General features: G+C 38.7%; 1 non-coding gene across 1 annotated transcript; it reads right to left on the reverse strand.

Moving 5' to 3' along the window:
- Positions 1 to 23,468: 23,468 nt before the first annotated feature.
- Positions 23,469 to 23,609, reverse strand: LOC142875735 (U4 spliceosomal RNA). Its single transcript, XR_012923031.1, has one exon. It is a non-coding gene; the product is annotated as a U4 spliceosomal RNA (small nuclear RNA).
- Positions 23,610 to 24,451: the final 842 nt, after the last annotated feature.

Raw genomic sequence — 24,451 nt, forward strand, 5'->3', positions numbered from 1 at the left:
AAAAAAAAAGCCTAAACTAACTGAAAAGATTATGCAGAGGGTGGGGATACCTGGAAGACCAGAAGAGAAGAGAATTATTTAGATAATAACAAAGATAAAATGAAAGATTGGCATGTTGTATGATTAGGGGAGACCTGGGCCTGCTTCAAGATTTTCTTTTTCGGGAAGGTGTCAAGACTTCAGAAGGGATAGCTGCACAGTAGGGAGCAAAGTATCCTTTAACTGCACCAAAGATTTCTGTGTTCTATTGGCATGGAAGCAGAAGCCAGGGACTTGAAGGGAAGGTTTCAGGCTTGAACAATGATGACACGGAGATTAGAGGCCTTTCTCCATTGTCTGGAGACAATTAGCAAGCTTCCCTAATTCTCTTGTGACTCTAGAGTGGGAGATGCACAGGGAGGGCAGAACTAGGAATGACAAATAATGCTTATATTTGAATTCTCCATCAGCCCAGTGTAGAATCAGAGTTAATTTGATTTATTAAAAAAAAAAAAAAGAAATGGGTATGTCTTGCAAATTTGATTTCTGGGTTGCTAGAGTACAATAAAATTAATTCTGCTCTGCTATCAAATCTGCATTCTTGGCATCAGAAGCACCAAGCTCTAATTTTCTGAGGTCACCTATATCTCCCACATTGGGCAAGCCTTGAATTCACATGTCATCTTACTTAATACATGTATGAGTTAGGACTCTGGTTAGAAGCAACATAAACTGATTCATACCAGCTTGGGTGTGTAGGAGAGACTTTATTGGAAGTACACTGGAATACTACTCAGAACCTGGGACATTCTCTCTCTCTCCCTCCCCCCAACACCCCCTTCTGTCTTTTTGGCTATGCATACTTCTTCACTTGTCTCATCTTCATTCTTCCCTCCTACTTCTAACAGACTTTTTTTCTACTCCTCATTCCACATCTTTGTTTTAAACCTGTACCAAGGACTTGAGAAAGGCATAATTTTTAAAAGTTCACAGAAAAAGATGGACATATTCCATCTTTCCATGATTTCCATCATGAAATTTGAGAGAGCTGGAAAACTCTATAAAAATTTTTTTTCCTGTCTATGCAGTTGAAAATTATCCTAATAAGGAAGAAAATGGTAAAGTAATTAAAGAAACCTGTTGTTGGTTGCACAAGGAACTCTGCTGTGAGCTGAAGAGTCTAAAGGAAATACTTTATGGTATCTTTAGAAGTAGGTACCTAGAAAGTTTTACTTTCTAAGGTATAAATATCTGTAATGTTTTAATTTTGACCATACATTCCTTTTATAATTAGGAAAAATAGTAGCAATAAAATAAATCTTAAAATTAAGCAAAGAATGTTTTTTTATTTCTTTAAAAAAGACAGGGTAGATGATAAAAGACTAGAAATTATAATAAGCATGTAGGGGCAAAGGCCAGAAAAGCTAATATCCAAATTATCTGCGAAGAGGAAAAAATCCCAGATATGGTCAAAGAAAACAAAAATAACCTTTGAAAACAGATTTTAAAAAAGAAAGAAAAAATCAAAAAAGAGACAGATTCACTGCTTAAGGACAATAACATAAAGGTAATGGATGCCAAAGGCCAAGCATACCTCCCACTTTGCCTGTCTTCTCCATCAAGGAGAATGATTTTTGTGTGGAAATGAGAAGAACAAACAATTGATAAGAAGAGAATGATGTCTATGAGGGTGAAAAGATTGTAAGAGGACATCTCCCTGGTCTAAGTGAGGTTAGGTCTTCTGGTCCTGGCAATTATATTTTGGGGTGGGGTGAGGAGAGGGGAAATATGACAACTTGCAAAAGAGATTACTTAAGGGAACAAACTTTAGTTAAATAAATGCCATGTGCTGACATTTAGTATGTTCCTCAATGTTCCTAGTAACTCTCAAGTTGTGCTAGTGGAGAAAATAAAGAGTAGACTAGGTGCTAGAACTTCACTACAAGGTAGATATTATTATTATTATCCCCATTTTATAGGCGAGGAAACTAAAACTAAATGAGGTTAGATAATTTGGCCCAGGACACATAGCTAGCATAAAGTCAGTGGATATGTCAGGGGTCCCCAAGTCTAACCACAGGCTGGATTCTCTAGAAAGACTCAAGGATTCAGAAAAGCTATAATACTCATAGTTTGTTATAGTGAAAAGATACAGATCAAAATGAACAAAAGGAAAAGGCACATGGAATGAAGTCTAGTTATCTTCTCTCAGTAGAGTCACATGCACCATGCCCGGCACCTAATCCTCCTAGCCGAAGTGTGACATGTATGAAGTGTTGCCAATCAGGGAAGCTCGCCTGAGCCTTGATGTCCAGAGTTTTTACTGCAGATCAGTCATGTAGACATAGTGCCTGCATGACTGACCTTAGCCACTCAGTCTCTAGTCTCAGTGGTTAAATTGATACAGTGGTGGCCCCAGGCCTCAACTATACAAAAACATTCTTGGGTGAGTGCAGTGGCATGAGCCTGTAATCCTACCACTTTTGGAGGCTAAGGCAGGAGCACTGCTTGAGGCCAGGAGTTCAAGACCAGCCTGAGCAAGAGCAAGACCTTGCCTCTAGAAAAACTAGAAAACTTAGCTAGGTGTGGTGGCATGTGCCTTCTAGCTACTCAGGAGACTGAGTCAGGAGGATTGCTTGAGCCCAGGAGTTCAAAGTTACAGAGAGCTATGATGATCCCAGGGCACTCTAGCCCAGGCAACAGAGTGAGACCTTATCTTACACACACAAAAAAATTCTTATCAAGCAGGACATTCCAAAGGCTCAGAGGTTGTCTCTCAGGAGCCAGCAAAAGGAGCCAGCAAAAGGCCAGTTTTTTCTTTGGAATGAACAGAATTTGAGTAACTCATCCATGCTGGGTTAACCCTTTACTGCACAGTAGATAGGCTGGCACTGGAACCCCTGCCTCATTCCAAACCCTCCCAAGCCTGCTACAACCACTGCCAAAGATCTTGGAGCAATAGTAGAGAACTACTTCTGGAATAATTCCAGAAGACACAATTTGGGTAAATATTATTTCAGTTTTCAGAAGGAATTAAAGGTAGATTCAGTAAATTACAAACAATAAATCTGAGCAAGATTCTAGAGTAAGTTCCTAATAAGATAATTGTATATAAAAAAAAGTGGCAATCATAAAAAGCCAGAATGATTTTGTTAATCCAACATTTATCAAGAATGTACTATGTGTAAAGCACTGGGAATTCATCAGTAAGCAAACAATCCCAATCCCTGCTTTCCCAGAGTTTAGAATTTAGCAAACATGTATTGACCTTCTACTGTGTGCCAGATGTAAATGGCCAAATTCCTACCTTTAGAACTCCTTTTAAACAAGTCATGTTGTACTAACAGAGTCCCTTTTTTGGTAAGTTTGCTAGACTAATAAGTAAAGGAAATCAGTAACCATGGCTTATCTGCAATTAAGCAAGCTATTTGGTAAGGTTTATCATAATACTCTCAAGAACAAGATCATGAAACGTGAGCATTGTAAGGAAAGTTAGATGGACTAGCTTTTGGAAAAGAATGATGTTTAATGAATTAATGTCACTCAAAAGAGATTATTTCTAGTGTTGTGTAACAGGGCAGCATCTGGGGCCCTATCCTGACCAAAAATTCACATATCATTGACTTGGATGAAGACATATTAATAGAGAGTGTGTGTACATCATTCACCATTGACAAGAAGATAGGAAAAGAGCATAAATACATTTGAGGACAGAAAGAGCTTCCAAAAAGATAAATTCTGAGCACTTATCATGTGCCAGGCATAGTGATTAGTACAGTAACTCATTTAACCCACATGCAACTCATCTAACAATCATGAGAAGTATTATTATCATGTAAAGATGAGGAAATTGAGGCACAAAAAGATTAAGCAGCTTGCTAAAGATCTAACAAGTAATAAGGGGGCTGGGCGCAGTGGCTCATGCCTGTAATCCTAGCACTCTGGGAGGCCGAGGTGGGCAGATAGCTCAAGGTCAGGAGTTCGAAACCAACCTGAGCAAGAACGAGACCTATCTCTACTATAAATAGAAAGAAATTAATTGGCCAACTAATATATATTTTATATATATATATACATATATATATGTGTATATATATATATATAAAATTAGCCGGGCATTATGGCACATGCCTGTAGTCCCAGCTGCTCAGGAGGCTGGGTTAGGAGGATGGCTTGAGCCCAGGAGATTGAGGGTGCTGTGAGCTAGGCTACACCAGGGCACTCACTCTAGTCTGGGCAACAAAGTGAGACTCTGTCTCAAAAAAAAAAACTAAAAAAAAAAAAGTAATAAGGAGTTGTTAGATTCAGTAGAACCCAGGTTTGCCTGAGTTCAAAGCCTATAATCTTAACCAATCCCCATACAGACAGGTTAGAGAGAGAGGTTGGAGAGCTAGGCTGAACTTAAATGAATTTTTACAGAGATAACTATTAGGTCATAGAATATGAATGCTAAAAAAAAAACAATATTCAAGGGTAGGTCATAGAAAACATACTTTAGAATCAACTTACATGAAAAAGTCTTGGGGATTGCAGTCTAGAATGAGCTTTACATGTGTACAATATAAGCAATATAAGCTTTATGTGGACATAAAATGGCCACCAAAACAGCTAATGTAATTTTGGGAGCAATAACAATTATCATGTCTAGACTGGGGGAGTTGTTATCAGGTCCTGATAACATGGCTGACTCTAGGCAATAGCTCATATTCCAGGTCTTTCCCTGTCTTATTATGTCTTGTCCTCTGCCCTCGTGAAAAAGGCAATTTGATCAACTATCCCCAGGAAGGTATTCTGTGGAACCAAATAAAATTGCTCCTTTTTGTAGGTCACACATTTGAATATCAGCGATTTCAATCTAATATTAACACCTGATGATAATTTGATGTGTGACTCCTCTAGGAGCATTTGCATGTCCGTGGAGGAATCCAAGAGCCAATGGTCCAGATTAGGAAGAGGAGATACTTGTGGACATGGAGACATTCTGATGCTTGCCAAATCACACCAGGCCCAACCTACATTTTCTTGACAGTGTATTCCATTAAGCTATACCAATACCTCTTTATGGCACTGTCAACCCACGTCCATTCAAATAAATTAATGTTCCTATCTCAGCTGACTCGCTTGGCAGTAAAAGCTAGGCCACCTGCCAGTGCATTAGCTGGCTCACACAACCTATCAAAAAATATATAGCATATTTTCACATTAATAAGCAAAAAGCAGTAATCTAATCTAGGAGTTTGGAATAAAACAAATGTGAAAAATTTAAAGGGCAAATAGGTAGAAAAGAGGGGACATGATACAGCCAGGCCTGGGAGGACAAAGGCACTTTACAATATATAAAATAGAAGTACTAGTATTTCTTACTTTTTAGATTCATAAAGAAATCCCTGTAATTACTCCTGAGCTCTCAGAATAATTCATTCAAAGCATGATTGATGGCCTACAAAATATACAGTGTAATTGAGGGACATTCAGGAATTTAATAAAGTCTCTAATTAAACAGATATATACAATTGTAAATATTGAAATTTTATTAAATTGCATTAATAGTTTAAATATAGTTTAATGTGTATTTTATATATATAGTTATATATGTCAAGTAAATTGCAACTATGATAGAACAGACTATTCTGGAATTGCTCAAATACTGTCTTTAATGCTGCCAAAATAACACAGTAGATATGACTTTTATGTTATTTAACGTTCACTTATTGATTAATTTGTATAACAAATGTTTATTTTGCACTTGCTCGGCGATAGGCACATAAAATATCTTTCATATCGACCAGTGCTGCAAACAGTCATTTTTATGAACAGGTTGGAGAAAGTGCTATCAGTATATGTTTTTAAGTGGGTTCTGCAGCTTTGGAGTATGTAAAACCATTCTATACTTACATCTCGAAGAAAATGTACAAATTGTCTTCATTGATTAATTTACGCTATTGTAGGCTGGGGAAATGTCGTTCTAAGACTTCAGTTTTCTTTAAACGTTTAATAATGTTCTCCACTTGAGGAAGGTTTAAGGCCAGCTTCAGCGACAGAGGTGATGGATGTTTCCCATTATCAGGTTGAATGAAAAGCCTCTTATTTAGCATGGACCATGCCTAGAGGCAAGCTGTGGAAGAAGGCTTTAGCCTCTGTCATTTTTTATCTCAAAACTCCTGAAGGCTTCAACCTTGCCAATTACTACTTAATTGAATTTAGAAAATCATGATCTTCCCTTTTAATATTTTACAGGCTTTTAACCGTAAAATTTATTTGGGGGGAGCCTGGAGAAGGTTTGGATATGTTCCTCTTAATCTGCGATTTGGTATCTTTTCCATGATTTAAAAAACATCTGAAAGTTTTGGCCCAGTTGGAAAATAAAAATACATTCTCATTTTTGGAGCCAAGGCATATCTGCCTGAGTTTCTTGATTCTTATGGTTAGCTTTCAGTACAGAAAAACATTTCAAAAAAAAAAAAAAAACAAAGCTTGAGTGTGAATCCTAAAATTATTTTTACTACTTAACATTGAATTTTATATATATTATACATTTATTACTCTATGAACTTTATAGTAAGAATCTCAAGCTCTGACCTATACCCACATCTTATATGCACATAAATGTTATTTTTTTCTTTTCTATTCTACTCTCCTACTTTGAATAGCACTAATTAACCATGAACACTCAATCATTCTTTTCCCCAGAAATAAAATTTACTTCTACTTCACAGTTTCTGAAGGGAAAGAAAACAATACTATTTCAGTTCCCTTAGACCACACTCAAGCCAGGCTCTGTGGCTCATGCCTATAATCCCAGCACTTTGGGAAGCCAAGGGTGGGGAGGAGCCCTTAAGGCCAGAAGTTCGAGAAAAGCTGGGCAACATAGGGAAACTCCATCTCCATGAGAAATTTTTTTAAAAAATTAGCCAGGTGCAGCGGCATGCCCCTGTAGTCCCAGCTGCTGGGAGGCTGAGACGGGAGGATAGCTTGAGCCCAGGAGTTGAAGGTTACAGTGATCTATGGTTGGGCCACTGTAATAAAAAGACTACAGTTAAACTCAGTATTGCTGGGCTTTGATCAGTTTCTTAATCTGTACCATTGGAACGTAAAGTTCATGTCTGGTTTGTGAATTGACCATGAAACCTTTGTCAATGGCTAAACTTTCTTATTTTATCTTATTCTGCTAAAGGTTATATCCTACCCAACAAATTTATCTTTGATAATAAATATTCCAGGGGACCAACTCTCCTTGTCCCTTTCTCTTCCTCTCACTCTCTCCTCTCTCTCTTTCTCTCATGCGCGCACACACACACACACACAGTTCCCTACTTATGATGGTTCAATTTACAATTTTTCAACTTTACAATGTTGCAAAAGCAATACCCATTCAATAGAAACCCTACTTCAAATATCCACACAACCATTCTATTTTTCACTTTCAGTACAGTATTCAATAAACTACATGAGATATTCAACAGTTTATCATAAAATAGGCTCTGTGTTCAATAATTGTTGCCCAATCTCAGATTAATGTAAATGTTCTGAGCACCTTTTAAGGTAGGCTAGGCTGAACTAAGATGTTCAGTAGGTTAGGTGCATTAAATGCAAGTTCAACTTAAGACATTTTCAGTTTACGATGGGTTTTTGAGGACATAACACCATCAAAAGTCAAGGAGCATCTGTATATAGTTTTTAGAATAATATTGATATCCTGCTGTCTATATTACAAAATAAATAGTCCATAATTCTCAGAAAGCTGGGATACCTATGGAATTCATAAAGCTACCAGTCTATGCAATTCATCAAACAGAAGGGCAAGCTCATATATAGTTTTAACCTTGATCCATTTTGAAGTTTATAGCCAGCTTGTTTTATTAAACATATGTATCTAATACTTATTTATTTCATGTGCATAAATTTTATTTTCTGATTACTTTGAAAGCACATTTAGCTCACACTTCAGCATATAACAGATAGGGATGCCAGGCAAGAATTTTCAGACCTAGTGTCACTTCGTTGAGAGATGTTTTCTTTTCTGATAAATGGCTTTGAAAGCAGCCATATAGCCTTCCCCTTACCTCATCTCCCCCACCTCGCAGAGTTGTCAGTGCACCTTTATAACCTGCCTGAAGAGAATTATAATCTGCAGTGTGACTTTGCCAGCCATTAATCTTCCTCCCATTTTAGAGGTCTGGAAGAAGAAATCCCTGGAGCATGTCTTCCCCTGGCCTCAGAGTCATCCTGTTAGCTTCTTCAGTCACAGATAAAAGAGCAATCTTGCGCTTTCACCGCTGGTCTCTGGGGGCAGGACCAGTTTCCTCAGATCTTTTCCACGAAGGATTCATGCTTGTCACCAACCAACAGAAAATCAACCCCATCATCTCCACTTAACGTGTCACTATAAGCAGAAGATGTTTTCACAGCCAGGACACGGCTCTAAAAATAAGGAAATGACACATGCAATTGAAATCTTAAATATATTATCATTCAGGGTTTGGGGAAAGAATTCTTTTAAAAGCTTTCATAAAATAACAGTTTCTGCCAGCAGCATCATTTTATCACCAGTTGCAATAACCATCTCCTTAAATGCATGACTTCCCTGAGAAGTCATGAATAAGCCAATTCTGATTCCTGGGTACATAAATTGTCCAGGATGTCTCTTCCAAGTACCAAACTACATGTCTATATTCTGCCTAGAGAAGAGGCCTGAGAGAATCTTAACGCTTTGTGTTATTCCCTGAAATACTCCACCATGGTAGGGTAAAGGACCCAACTCCCGATCGATGGGGTGTGTAAATTACACCACTTAAAAGTATCTTCAGCTTCTGTCACTAAGTCCCGTGATCCAAATTACTGGAAGGTTCACCAATATGTCAACACATTTCCTTTTTCACTGAGAAATGGACGTTCAAACTCAGGAAACATTTTTACTTCGTGGGTCCCTTGTCACTAATTGGTCCATTCAATGTATGTCAAATACCTCCTGAAAACAGAGCCAGTGTTCCAGGATCCAGGCAGAGGACTTCCGGGGTAGATGCATGTCCTAGAGTGCCCCGGTGCTCACAAGTACAGCAATAGCAGGCCCAGGAAAGAGAAGCGATCTGTTCTGGGAATCCTAGTGGTATCACTGCAAATCCTACCGGTAACTTATTAACATGACTTAAATGTTACATAGTTATATTGAGAATGACCTAAACCAGTGCTTCTTAAACTACTTCTGGTGAAGGACAAGTTAATTTAAATGCCCTATTCATTGTAGATGATAGTTTTGTACAAAAATAATAAAAATGAATTACTAGAAAAATTAAATTTAAAAAGCCCAAAATACGATGCCACATTTATTATTATTATCATCATACTCTGTCAGATTGCTATAAAAGTTCTCAAGTGTTTATTCTCAGTTTTTGTATTTATTTCATCACATGCTGATAACCCATAATTCTCTGACTGGTTCTGTCTATAGATTAGGCTTTAAGTATCATTGGCATAAACTATTGTCTTTTTTGCTTTTCTTATTTGCTTGAAGCGTGTACCTTTAGACATTGTGATCAAGCTGAGATGTAAGCTTTTTCAGGGAAATCTTCCCTCAGAGGAGGAAAAATCCCTTGCTAGTGCAGTGATAAAGATCTACCAACCCAGAGCTCATCTTTTCCTTTCTAGAGATAAAATATTATTGCAGAATAAACACAGATTTTGGGTTCAGACCTGACCCGGGTTTGAATCCTCATCTGTCATTTATTAGCTGTGTGACTTTTGGCAAGTAACTTAACTACTCTGAGCTTTTTTTCTTAATCTGTAAAATAGGGTGGTAGTAATGACTTCCTCTCGAGATTATTATAAAGATTAAATGTCACAATGTATAAAGTGTACCTGGAATGAAGTAAATATGCAATAAATGGAACTATCATTATTACAGATGGAAGCTCACAAAACTGGGAGCTGCTTTGAAGCAAGTTGTTGGTAAAAAAAAAAAAAGACCACATCTTTTTCTTTGTATATGCCCTAGCTCGTAGCTCAGTGTCCAACAATAAATGCTTATGGGCATAAAGGGAAAGGGAAGGGAGGAGAATACAAAAGAAGAAAAGAAGAGAAGAAAAAAAGAAAGCAAAAAGAGAAGGCAATGTCAGCCCTGGTAAATCCAAGGTTTTCTCCCTTTAATGAGTTTCAGAAAGTGCTTCATTATAACTTGCAGAAATTGGAACGGGTGAGACGTAAATTCCTTGGTTAGCTGCCAATGAGGGTTCAAAGTGGGGTCACTATCCTTCGCTTGGCATGGGACACCATTCTGCAGTCATTGGACTATCTATCAGTCAGCGGGTACTTATTGAGCAGCGTACACGAGAGGCAGGGGAAGCACGAGGTGGTACGACTCTGGGACACACCTATTTAATTGGAGATGAAAAAAAGATTAGATAGCTTGACATCATCTTGAAAACTAGAAGAGCTGTTCATAGCTCCTAAAAGAGACATACTTGGCAGTTTTTTACGAACAAATAAAGAGAAAGAGTGTCAGTGATTTCTAATGTGTGACTTAAGTTGGGTGTCATTGTTCAGGTCGACCTACAGAAGCAGAGCTTGCTTTGCAGACAGAGGTGGTGGGGTAGGCTGAATGAGGTTATTTATGACTTGCCCCTCTTCACGATTGCTGATGGGAACTGCAGAGTATTATTCCTTTTTGCAGATGACGTCAGTTATTTTGGTGTGTGTTCTTGGACTGTGGTTTTCTCCTAAAAGGTTAACTGGCCACAGATGCGATAGGAAATGATATTGGTATTCTGCTTTTTGTGAGTACAGTCTTTAACTGGATAACCTGTAACCGGGTCTTAATGTTCGATGATTTATTTTAAGACTAGAACCTTTTCTTTGCTCTTTTGTAGCAAAGAATTGCCATGGGGAAAAGTACATTTTGTGTTCTTCCAAAGAAAGAATCACATTTGGCCACTTTCAATATTCTGTAAAAGGCACAAGGCTTTTTCTTGCACTTACTAAAAAAGCTTTTCTGTGATTTTTTTTAAAGTACTTGACCTGGTAGTTCCAGCAAGAAAAAGATTTTAGTTTTTACTGAAAGTAAAGTAAAATATTCACCTAAAAGCAATAATAACACAATGCTCTATCCTGTGCGAATACTTAATATGGTAATTACTTCTCTGGATAGAATTGATAATGATGGCTTTTCTCTGAAGTCATTCTATCTTATTTCTAGGGATGAGGAAAGGAAAATATGTGGGCTTACCAGGGTACTAAGGAATCAGCCTGTATTCCTACCAGGAATTCTAATTTTCATCATGTTGAATTTAGGAAGTTCTTTAGTATCCTTTAACTCTGATTTTTTTTAAAAAAAAATTAATTCTTCAATTGGATAAATCTTTCTAAACTAACTCCAAGAGGATGTTAAGTGCTAGAAGCTGATAAACTCAAAGGTGTTTAATAAAGGCCTTATTCCCTTTGATACATTAAACATTTGTAAGCATCAGAATTCTGTGTGTATAATTAGTAATGTACAACGTAATGTCTCATCGTGAATATCTGCATAGTTCAGCCCATTATGAGAAGACAGCAAGCAGAGTCTGACATTAGAAGAATCAGACCGCCCAGGGGAAAATGAGTGAAATACATTTTATAGCCCTTTGATTTCCTCCTAACTCAGTGGGGCTTTGAATCCTGGTTTAAATTTATAAGATTTATTATCATTCCTCTTGCAATAAAAATATGCTCATTTTTCAAGTAGTAATACTCTAATTAAGAATTGAGGAAGATATTACTGGGACACAATGGAATGTAGAGCTTTAAGAGCTTTCAAAAAATTATCAATATAAACGACTGATTATTTAGGGCTGATGATGGATATTCTTTTTGTTCTAGATATAAGAGAGAAAAATGATTTGTACAGTTAGCTTCTTTTGTCAGTGATACACAAAGATGGAGATTAGGACCTGCCCTGACATATATACATACACACCATTCGTAGTGTGAGTCATTTATGAAAACCTTGGTGCAGAATTTGGCCCTGTATTGAAATTGTGATGAGCCCCAGATGTGTCCCTTAAATTGCTTCGGGAAGCAGTGTGCTATGTTAACACCATCTCTCAATTTTTTAATGCACAGATTTTTTTGTTTTTCTTTTACATTTGATTTTATTATCATTTTTAATGATGCATAATAATTGTTTATATTTATGGGTATGAATGATATTTTGATACATGTGCACAATACATAATGATCAAGTCAGGGTAATTAGTGTTACCTATCACCTCAAAACATTTATCATGTCTTTGTTTTGGGAACATTCAAAGCTAGCTTTCTAGCTACTTGAAGATATACAATAAATTGCTATTTATAGTTCTAATTTTTTAATAATATCTGGAGGCACCCAGATCATACCACCTGCAAGTGCCTCCAGTAACTCTCCCGTGACCTTTGCTCCTGATTTAAGCTTTCAAAAATGAGACAAATTCAAGATGATTTCACATTGTTCATTAGTAGATCAAAATTATTTTATTTATTTATTTTTGAGACAGAGTCTCCCTTTGTTGTCCAGGCTAGAGTGAGTGCGGTGGTGTCAGCCTTGCTCACAGCAACCTCCAACTCCTGGGCTCAAGTGATCCTCCTGCCTCAGCCTCCCAAGTAGCTGGGACTACAGGCATGCACCACCATGCCCAGCTAATTTTTTCTATATATATATTAGTTGGCCAATTCATTTCTTTCTATTTATAATAGAGACATGGTCTCGCTCTTGCTCGGCTGGTTTCGAACTCCTGACCTCGAGCAATCCAGCCCCTTCGGCCTCCCAGAGAGCTAGGATTACAGGCGTGAGCCACCATGCCCAGCCGATCCAAACTATTTTTCTTTTATCTCTTCATTGTATTCTACCTCTCTGAGACCTGAGCCTGGCTGTTTTATTGCTCAAATAAGCTGAAATACCATGAAGGGTATATTTTCATACTTTTTGTTCCTTTATAATCTCTACAGGCAAGCATGGTGACACACCTCTTCGGTTTTAGGTGCTATTGTCCTTTTATTTCCCCTAACCCCCCTTTTCTTTGGATTCTCATTTATACTAAGGTTCAAATAACTGATAACCACCAAACCCAACCTGGGTTGGGGGTTCTCAAACCCGGATGCACTTAAGAAGCTCATGAGGAGTAAAGAGTCACATGGTCTGGTCCCATGCCACACTTAGGGAATCAGTCACTGAGAGTGGGAACCAGGAATTTTGGTTTTTAAAACGTTTGTGAGAAATAAATGGGACACGATCAAACTAAAAAGCTTCTGCACAGCCAAAGAAATAGTCATGAAAGTAAACAGAAAACCTACAGAATGGGAGAAAATTTTCGCATCCTACACATCTGATAAGGGGTTGATAACTAGAATCTACTTAGAACTCATGAAAATCAGCAAGAAAAAATCAAACAACCATATCAAAAAGTGGGCATAGGACATGAACAGAAAGTTTTCTAAAGAAGACAGAATAATGGCTAACAAACATATGAAAAAATGTTCAACATCTCTAATCATCAGGGAAATGCAAACCAAAATTACAATGAGATATCACTTATTTCCAGTAAGAATGGCCTTTATCAAAATGTCCCAAAACAATAGATGTTGGCATGGATGCGGAGAGATAGGAACACTCCTACACTGCTGGTGGGACTGCAAACTAGTTCAACCTCTATGGAAAGCAATATGGAGATACCATAAAACGATACAAGTGGATCTACCATTTGATCCAGCAACCCCATTGCTGGGCATCTACCCAAAAGAACAAAAGTCACTCTATGAAAAAGACACCTGCACTCGAATGTTTCTAGCAGCACAATTCATAATTGCAAGGCTGTGGAAACAACCCAAGTGCCCATCAATTCATGAGTGGATTAATAAAATGTGGTATATGTACACCATGGAGTACTATTCAGCTCTAAGAAACAACGGTGATATAGCACCTCTTGTATTTTCCTGGATAGAGCTGGAACCCATACTACTAAGTGAAGTATCCCAAGAATGGAAAAACAAGCACCACATACATATACTCACCAGCAAACTGGTATTAACTGAGCAGCACCTAAGTGGACACATAGAAACTACATTAATTGGGTAATGGGCCGGTGAGAGGGGGTGGGGGATGGGTAAATACATACATAATGAGTGAGACGTGTGCCATGTGGGGGATGGTCATGCTTAAGGCTCAGACTTGTGATGGGAGGGTGGGCAAAGGCATTATTTGAAACCTTAAAATTTGTACCCCCATAATATTCTGAAAAAAAAAAGTTCATGAGCATTCCTGATTAAGAATTACTGCCCTTCCGTTGGAATCTGCATTTTAATAGGTTCAAAACCTGGAACTAAAGCCACTGTGATCAACTGAAGAATTTTAAGTAGCTGTGAGAGAGAACTGCAGAAAGCCAAGAATTCCCCTGGCCATAATGGGTGGAGGTCTTTGGCTCCAAATTCCTAGCCTGTAACAACTACATTTTTGTACACAATAAAAAAATTTTATAAAGTTTTTCTGCTTTAAAACATCATGTTCTTTACAGGAAATGTGAAAGAAAATCTAAAGAAGAAAATAAAAACAATGCAAAATACAGAACTCAACATTTTAACTTTATTTCCTTCCATTCTTTAGGAATTTATTTATATTTTTCATTTTTGCTTTTTACAAAATTGGCCTTATCTTTTTTTATTGTTTTCTGCCAGATAATATTCATTAGTTCTACAAATGTAGGATCTATATCTTTTCTCCCTCTCTCTAACACACACACACACACTGCCTAACATCGTGCCTCTAACATTTTATGCGAGATTGAATGAATTCAGTGATCCAGTTTTGGTCTCCTTTTTTGGGCATTCATGTAAACATAGTAACAAGTATTATAAGATTTCTATTCCTTGCTTTCTCAATCAGCTTCTAAAAATAATTTTTAGGATAATTACAGATAAATAGAATTATTAAATACAATTTGAGGATCCCTTTGCTCTTTCAAAATAACTAAGTAACAATTTTAAATTAAAAAATAGCCTTCTAAGAAATAAGACTTCTGCTTTTATCTTAATTTTCTCTAGAAAGGATCACTTCAAATGCCATCAGCAGCTGCAACAGTCAGGATTAAGTTTGGTTGCATGTATCAGTAAACCAAATAATAGTGGCTGAAATAATAAAAAGCCCAGAGATAGGCAGTCCAGTGCTGGTATGGTGATTCCAGTTCACTCAAAGACAAAAGCTCCTTCTTTCTTTCTACTCTACCTTCTCTTGTGTATGGTTTCCATCCTCAAAGTTATGTGCAAACATGGCTGCTGGAGTGCCACCCTTTGCATCCATATTCCAGGCAGGAAAAAGAAGGAAAGAGGGAAGAACAAAAGAGAGAACTCGGCATCTTGGCTGAGTTAGTGCCCTTCGGGGAGCAATCCCAGAACCCACATCCATCACTGTCTGTTTGCATCTCAGCTGCACTGTCATTTCAGGAGAAGCTGGAAAATGTGGTTGATTGCTACCAAGAAAATAATCAAGAAAAAAGAGAACAGCAGATATCGTATAGACAACTAACAGCCTCTTCTTCCACAGCAAATAATTTTACGTCAATCAACAGTTAAAATGCTTTTGGCTGCTAATAACAGAATACCTAATAATAAGTGGCTTACACAGTACGTTTTATCCTGCAAAGTAAGTCAGGGTGGCTGGGGCTTAGGTTAGCTGTTCAAGGATGTTATCAAGGTTCAGGTACCTGCCATCTTTCTGTTCTGCCAGTCATAATATATCAACAATATCTTTCTTTGTGATCAAAAGCAAGACCAGATGGCTGCATCATGCCCCCACATTACAACATCCAAACACGGGAAGGCACAAGTTCTTGTTTGTGTCCCTTCCAGGAAGAAAGCTTCCCTGAAGTCCTCCCAGCCAACTCACTGGGCGTCACATGCCCACGCTTAAACCAATGATTAGCACGTGTAATGGATTACAACAATTGCTTTAGAGTGGCTTGTCCATCCCCGGATGGAGTATGTGGAAAGGTAAATACTTGAGCAAAACCAGGGCTTAGTTACCAAGGAAGAAAGGAGGTGATGGGGGAGTGAGGATGAGCGGCTATGGGATAGATAATAGTTCGTGTTAGCCACACTTAACTTTGTTTTACAAAACAGTGATTTATAACTGTTCTCCTGAATAGTACAGACTCAGGAAATTCCATGATAGCTCACTCATTGCTTAAATAGCATTTTCTTTAAAAAGGGCAAAACACAAGCCCGAAAGCAGGCAATGAATGGCTCGTTAAACAACACACAGGTACAGATTTCTATAGTTGTAGAAAACTTAAAGGCATTACCTTTTGATAAATAGCATCAGTCTTCATTAAGTGGTACACTTTTAGCATTACAATGGCATTGGGGGGAAAGTCCCAATTATTTTAAAATTAAAATAATCATCAAATAATTTGCATTTTCTCCCACATAGATGAAAATGCATTTTATTGGATGTTCCATTTAAACTGCTTAGGACTTTAACTGGTCAATGTAAAATTGTCCTTTTCTTGTTCCCAATAATATTAATAACATTGTGTGTCGTATTATATGTGACCCCCTCTCCTCTTGCCCCAAATAAAGCAATCCAGACTCATATATTGAAGGTTTAAATTTCCTTAGCTCCAAAAAGAGATATTTGACTTGAATTTTCAAAACCTAGGCCCATAGGGGTTTCAGATCTAGGTTATCCTTGATTGGGGAAGAGGGTGTTTCTGGGAATTGAGGAAGAGATTAGTGAACCCACATGACAGCATTAAATTCCTTGAGCCTGAGTAGGGGGGTAGGGCACAATGGCCAGTTCTACAGGGTGTGAGGTCGGTTCCCATCCAGCACTTTGGGGGTGACTGGTCATCTGATTACACCTGCATGGCTGTATGGAGGCTGAACCCCTAGCACTGTGGCCTGGAGAGCAATCTCTGGCCAATGAAAGTGTTTGTGTCAGCATTTTTGGAGCCCACCCAAAGCACTGGTGTCTGGGAACAAAGCACGTAGTTAAAGAAGCATCACCAAAGATGGCAAATTATCATGGAATCAGGCCCTCCTTATTTTCCTAGAGTCAAATAAATTCTTGAATTCTTATAATCCAACAGAGATAAGGAGGGAGTCTGAGAGTGATGAAGACTGCCAGTATCTATCCAATATTTATTCTTTATTTACTAACAAAACTACTCAGTTTTAAAGGCAACTGTACCTGACTTTAAAACTACATTTCCCAGCCTTTCCACATGTGTGGTTAATGAGAATAAGAAACCATCAAGATGAGCTTTGGGAAAAGGTCCTGCATTCTTTGGGCTTCCCCTTCCCCTTGCTGGGAATGAGGAAATCATGTCTGGAAGGCTAACAACCATCTTTTAACCTTGAGGATGGGAACCACTCACTGAAAATTGAAAGCAGAAATACAGGAAGGGCCCCAGTTCCTGATGTCCCCCTGGAACAGCCATACTAGCTTAGGGCTCCCTGCATCTAGAATTGTACACGAGATATTAACCCTTACCTTTTTCAGCACTGTAGTCCGGTCTCTGTTACTGACAGAAGCAGTAACCTTCTAACCAGGTCATATAATTCTCACAACAACCTTGGAAGTAGTATTATGACTGATCCCATTCTTTTTTTTTTTTTTTTTTTTTACATGATGAGGGACTGATGAATCTCAGAGTCAGAATTCAAGCACAGTTTTGTCTGGCTCTAAAGCACATGCTTTTAATGATTGAGCCATCTGGGAAGTCAAGCTGGGACAAATGTGTATAGGCAGAGTGGGGGAGGGGTGTGGATAGTAGAGCAAGAACCAGGTAACCAGAAACAGTGGGAACAACGCGTGGAGGGGTGTGTATGTGGGTATTTGTGTGTGTGTGCTCACAGTAACAAGGCCAAAGAAATACAATCAGGCTGCTGAGGTTGTTCCATCTGCTTTTTAGCCCTGATCACTGCACTTGAGGTATTTCTAAACGTGAAACCTCCAGTAAAAATTAAAAATATGCCTAGCTGTTAGTCTACTAATTGAGTTAATTTAGATGCCAATCCTGATAAGTCAAATCCCAAAGAAAAAATTTTGATCTGAATTAACTAGTTTAATTGTCTGCAAAGTCCAAATTGACCAAATAATTGCAAGTTAATTCGTTCATTTAATGCTGTGTACAGCCTCCCACTCTGATTGGAAATGGGATATTCATATTCTAGGAGCTCTCTGTCTCTGTGTAAAAGATAGGACTCCTTTCCACCAGCTTGGAGTACAAATGTCAGGAGACGACATTTTTGGTTATCACAACTGGGTGATGTTACTGGCATCTAATGGGTAGGGACCAGGGATTCTGCTATACATCCTGCAATGTGCAGGGCAGCCCCCTGCAAAACAAAATCACCCAAGCCAAAACACCAATAGTGTTGCTGTTGAGAAACTGTGCTCTAATCAAACAGTATTTAGTGAAGGGAGAATTAGGCACTTTAACCTATTAATAACAGCCCAATCAGTTATCTCAGCCTCCCAAGTAATATTTAAACCTGGCCTGTTGATTCATCAAATTAAGCAGGTAATTGATCATACTCTATTTCAGTTTTCCCTTGTAGATGCAGCCAAAAATTAGCTGATGGGTTGCTAAAATCCTTCATCCTTTCTGTTTCAAGTCTTCATGTTTACTGGAAGGTCATTAAGTTGCTTTGCTTTTGAAGTCCATTTATTACTTCCAGAGCTAGTGCAGTCTATTTAGTCTTTCTTAATGCTGTCTAGTAAAACATTAATGAGAAGCTCACGCAAAGTCATAGAATTTGTCTGATTATCTCATTAATCTTTAATGAGCTTGCTGCTTACACTTCAGGATAACATAACAGAAATTGGATAATGTAATTCTGGGTGGAGTGCCCCTAAATTTGGCTCTAAATTATTAATCATGTAGGCTGAGGACATTAAGAAGTCTTTTGCCCATAAATTTATCTAAATCTTTGACTACATAATTTCTATCAATATATTCTCTTCCCAGAAATTTCTTTTAATCAATTTTTGTGGCTGAACACATCCGATTCTCTTCAGAATGCAGTCCTCAGAATTTAAAACCTGAAAAACTGAGCTTCATCATAAGATTCAAACTTGAGGCTGCTGTGAAGAAGTGTTATAATCACATCAGTGTCTTAAGAAGGTGAATTTTTATTTTAAATATTAACTGTGGCTTCTAAAATTAAGGTAACACCTGTAATTCTAGGTATGTATATTGATACACCTAATTCATCTAAGTTTGCCATACCTTATTTTAAAATTCTCATCTTATGGATTTTGGGCACAAATTTTCATTAGTATTCTACTAGTTTTGCAGGTATTGGGTAATATAACTCCGGTGGCAGCAATGATTATAGGATTACTCGGCTAGTAATAGTTTCTTTTACAGTTGGAAACACCGCAGTACAAAAAAAGGTTAAATTAGTTGTTCTAGTCAATAAATGTAGAACTTCTGCATCCCAACCCTTTTCTAAGAATGATAGCAACCATTTCTTTCCAATGGACCAAGAGTCATAGTGAAAATCCAACTGTAAAGTTTTATGAAGACTCCTGGATAATCTGACTCTACCAATCCTAATCCCCCATGCCAAAACAGAGAACTAATTTCTGTCAATTTACGGGAGCTATAAATCAATTCAAGCTGTGTTCACGTTTTCAGCCTGAATCGTTATAAAACATTACAAAAGCAGCATTCTACTAAATTAATCAGCCTCAGCTCAACACAGGAGTACAATCAGGATGGCCAAATACTTCCCAGCCTCTGCTAATCCAGCCCTCATTTCTCTCAGCCAAAACCAATTAGTTTGACTAAAAGCTCAAGTCTTAAAGTGTCAGGGAGTGCTTTGCAGCACCACTTTGCAGTAGGATTTTAGTGGGAACACAAAAATACAATGGTCAAGCTGGTCATTTTGGTCACTGAGATCTAATTGTTGGGCTTTAAGGGAGGTCATCCTAAATCAGTTGAGAAATAGATTCTGAAGTCAAACGGAGGTCAAAATATTAGATGTATTGATAGTAAAAGAGGACTAGCACAAGCTGCATGAACCTGTTCCTCTCTTCTGATTTATCCTAGACAGATACACACCTGTGCATCAGCTCTCTGCAGGCGTAGGACTTGCCCTTATGCTTGTCACCTGAAGGTGTGAAGAATGTGTGTATCCTGTGGACAGGCTAGCTGAGAAAAGATAGATGCCAATAGCGCAATACTCTTGTAGAAATCCCACCATAGAAAGGAGCCAGCAAAAGAAGAAAGGTAGAAACTTCTATCCAATACTTCTGGCCAGGTGAAGTGTCTCACTCCTATAACTCCAGCACTTTGGGAGGCTGGGGCAGGAGGATTGCATGAGACCAGAGTTTGAGACCAGCCTGCGTAACATACACGACCCCTATCTCTACAAAAAATAGAAAAATTAGCCAGATGTGGTGGTGTGTGCCTGTAGTTCTGTCTATTACAAAGGCTGAACCAGGAGGATCTCTTGAGCCCAGGAGTTCAAGGCTACAGTTAGCTGTGATTGTGCCACTGCACTCAAGCTTGGGTGACAGAGTGATACCTTATCTCAAGAAACAAACAAAAAACCTCCAATACTTCTGAGAGCCTAGAAGTTCCTAATTTGTGGGTTAACACTGAAAAGCCAGGAGGCAAAATGATTCTCACCTACCCAAACATCTCATTGCTTTGCAAAATAAGGGATTTAATTTTTCAGGTTTTAGCAGTCAGACTTTAGGTACCAAAATAGAAATAGTCGTTATCCTTAAAACAGACTTTGTTTTTAAGATAATTTGAAATGCACTCTTGAACTGATGGCTCAGAGTTGGCTAAACAGTTAACTTCATCAACCAGTGCTTTTTGTGGAGATGACAAGATGTTAACCTGAGTTATTGAGTAAAACACAGTGTCTCTTGCTTTTGATGAGGTTAAGATTAGACAGTTAAATAACAGTGTGGTAAAGGAAGCTTAGAAATAATTTCGAACAGTGGTTCTCAACTCTGGCTGCACATGAGAATCACCTGATGAGCATTAAAAAATAAATATTGCCGGGTGCAGTGGCACATGACTGTAATCCCAGCACTTTGGGAGGCCAAGGTGGGAGGATCACTTAAACCCAGGAGTTCAAGACCAGCCTAGACAACATAACCAGACCTAGCTCTACAAAAAATTTAAAAATCAGCTGAGCATGGTGGCTCAGCACCAGTAGTCCCAACTATTTGGGAGCCTGAGGCAGGAAGATCACTTGAGCCCAGTAGGAAGATACAGTGTTACTGTAACAGGGGTTTTTTTGGTACAAATTTCCCTCAGCTTAATCTTTCTGCCCTTTACAAGAATGTTATTCCTTTGGTATAGAGAGGACATCTTTCACATGAGAGTTTTATGCCCTGCTTTTAAAAATATAGAATGAAGGTCAGAGTGATCTTGCACCTGCAGTTTTTTTAAGTGCCTTTAATTCAAAATCATCATTATGCCACAGCAGTGTATTTTGGGGTGGCATAATTTTGACTCCTTCAGTACAAAACTGCATTAAATATTCACAGCATTCCGCACTCCCCAAACCTTGCTCTACAGATGGGGAAAGTAAAGCCTGAGAGGCAGAATAAGCCTGAAAACAGAAAAGGAATTGAACTGAGAAGAGCCACAAAAGTGCTGAATTAGAAGCAGCAGACCTGGGAGCTAGTGTGAGGTCTGTCCCTCCCTCCCAAAGTGTGTAACCTCGAGACTTCTGCTGTCCGGGTCTCTGAATATTATAAAATATAAAATGGCAGTGTGTGGAGTCTCTCTTTTAGCTTTGGGGAATTCTAGATCTGGTTTTGTTCAATCTACTCCGAGTACAGGTGTGAGGAGTTTATTAGTCCGGGCTAAAGATTAGTTTTCTGGTTCCAGAGGAGGTGCTAAAAGCAGCTTTTCACCCCTAAATAAGTGGCCTTTATCCAGAGACACAGAAAAAGTACAGAGCACAAGCAAGCTTTGTTGTGGTCTCCCATCCTCCTAAGAGCCAGTGGAGAGAAAGGGGAGGAGCCCAGACCAGAGAAGGGGGCTTGTAGGGTACAGAGTCTCTCCCCAACGCCTGGCAGGATTCGAGGTGGAGGAGGGTGTGTGGGGCTGTTCTGCTTACCAAGGACCCTCAGGGAAACCGGCTCCTGCACTGCTCAGAGAGGATGGGAATAGAGGTGCTCCGTTTAGCAGGTCTCGGGACACTGGATCTGGCAACCAGACTGCTGCTTTAGCCAGTGGTTCTCAAACATTAGCGTGCATCAGAATGACTTGGGGAGTGTTCAGACTCAAATTGCTTGTCTCCCCCTGCAGAGTTTCTGATTCAGGAGGTCTGAGAATTTGCTGTTTCTGTAGCTCTGGGGACCAAATTTTGAGAACCACTGCTTTAGGCAATGTTAGAAAAAGCCACCAGGGTTCTCCCTCTTAGAAGACAGTTGCAATGCTTTTGGGGCCACTAATATTCTTCTGAAAACTTCTGAATCCACTTGTATTTTTTGTAAAAGATACGTCCACTCTTTAGGTGTCGTCAGGATTAGCGTACAGTATTATTGTTAACCAAAGATAAGTTTGCCAGTCTATTAAGCCACAAATACAAAATGAAAAACCCCATGCATACCCATAAAAACACTTGACCTTTTACTTGACAGATTAATATTACAGATAAAGATCACATTGAGATTTGCTTCTACATATCATTGTTAATAGTTTTTAAAGTTCCATACGGTAACTATTAGTGTCTTCACAAATATACCTTTTTCTCCACTTATAGTCAGGAGACTATTTAATTTTTTTTTTTTTGCTATTGTAAATAATGCCTCAATAGACATATATTTACAATGCTTTTCCAGCATTTTGGATTGCAAATGCAGCTACTGTCATACTGAGTGAAATTATCTTTCATGCACATTTTAGAAAATCCTTTTCCTAGCAAATCATTCTAACCTCTCCTCTCCCCTCCCCCACCAACTTCCAGTCCTGGGGCCTTGTTCAATTGTGACTACACTAAATTTTCATTCACTCAAGCAATATTTATTGAGTTCTTGCTATGGTTCTGTGCTAGAACCTGGGGATACAATGGTAGACAAGACAATCATAGTCCCTACTTTTATGAAGCTTACACAGAGAGAGAAACACCAAGTAATTGCAAGTTATAATACTATGAAAGAACAAATGACGTACTGTGATAAAGATTAGTAGATGTGGGTGGTTCCAAGGAAGGCCTCTCCAAGGTGACATTTAAGCTGAAACTGAGGATAGGGAGTAGCTAGCCATGATACTGTGGGTAGAACATTCCAGTTAAAAGAAATTGCATGTGCAAAGGTCCTGTGGTGGGAAAGAGTTCCAGGTAGAGAAACTGAAAGAACCGTGTAGCTAGAACTGAGGAAACTGGGGAAAGAGAAGCAGGATTCAATAGTAAAATGCTTTGTCAGCTGTTGTAAAAGGCTAGCATTTTGTTCTTAGTAAAATGGATGGTTTTAAGCAGGGAGGGGAGTTATATGATCAGATTTTTTTTTTTTACAGTCTCCATAGAGACTGTCAAAAATTGCCAATGCCAACTATATTTCAAGTCGTCATGGCGGGGTATTGGGAAAAGTTTTCAATTAGCAATAATCGCACCTCGGATAAACCCCATCGGCTACGATACCGCCACTGTGCAAAGCTTATGATCAGATTTTTGTTTTAAAAAGATTGCTTTTGCTGTAGAGTGAAGAAAGGATTCGAGGAGGAAGAGTGAGAGTGGGGAGATCAAGTAGAAGGTCGTTGTGGCCTCTGAGCAAACAATGGTGCCAAACTGGACTGAGGTGGGATCACGGAGATGGTGAGTAAAGGACAGATGGTGATGAAGGAAGTGTATTTGGAGGTAAACTCTATGATATGCAGGATGAGAGAGTGAAAGAAAGGGAAGAACTGAGGACGACTCCTAGATTTCTGGCTTGAGTAATGGAGGGAATAGTTATATAATTTATGGACATGAGTAAGACTTGGGAAGTCAGGAAAAGATTGCTCATGAAACAAATGAAATGGTGATCCCTGAGCAATTTCCCAGGACCCCCTCCAAGGCCAAAGGGGAGACTGAGGTACCAACACCCATTTTGTTTTCCTATCTCCATAATCCTTTGGGATCCTTTTCCCCCAAACCAGACTGTAAGGTGCAATAATCTTCCCAGTTCCCTAACTCATGGGACCACAACCCCTCTCAGTTACTCTTTCTTGCTACATATGTTACTCAAGGATTTTTACTGCTGATCACAAAGGGAAAACAGAGAAATATTAAAAACGTAAAAGTTCCAATCCCTGGCTTCCTAGTTTTATTCAGTCATGGAAAATAGAAGCCAGATGGGTTTTGCACTTTGAGATTCTGTTCCTGAGAGGGGACTTATTATGGTCTAAATGTTTGTGTCCCCCCAAAATTCATATATTGAAACCTACCCCCTAAGGTGGTGTTATTAAGAGGTGGGGCCATTGGGAGGTGATTAGGTCATGAGGGCCAGAGCCTTTATTTT

Source organism: Microcebus murinus, chromosome 14 (assembly GCF_040939455.1).
Source record: "Microcebus murinus isolate Inina chromosome 14, M.murinus_Inina_mat1.0, whole genome shotgun sequence".
NCBI lineage: Eukaryota > Metazoa > Chordata > Mammalia > Primates > Cheirogaleidae > Microcebus > Microcebus murinus.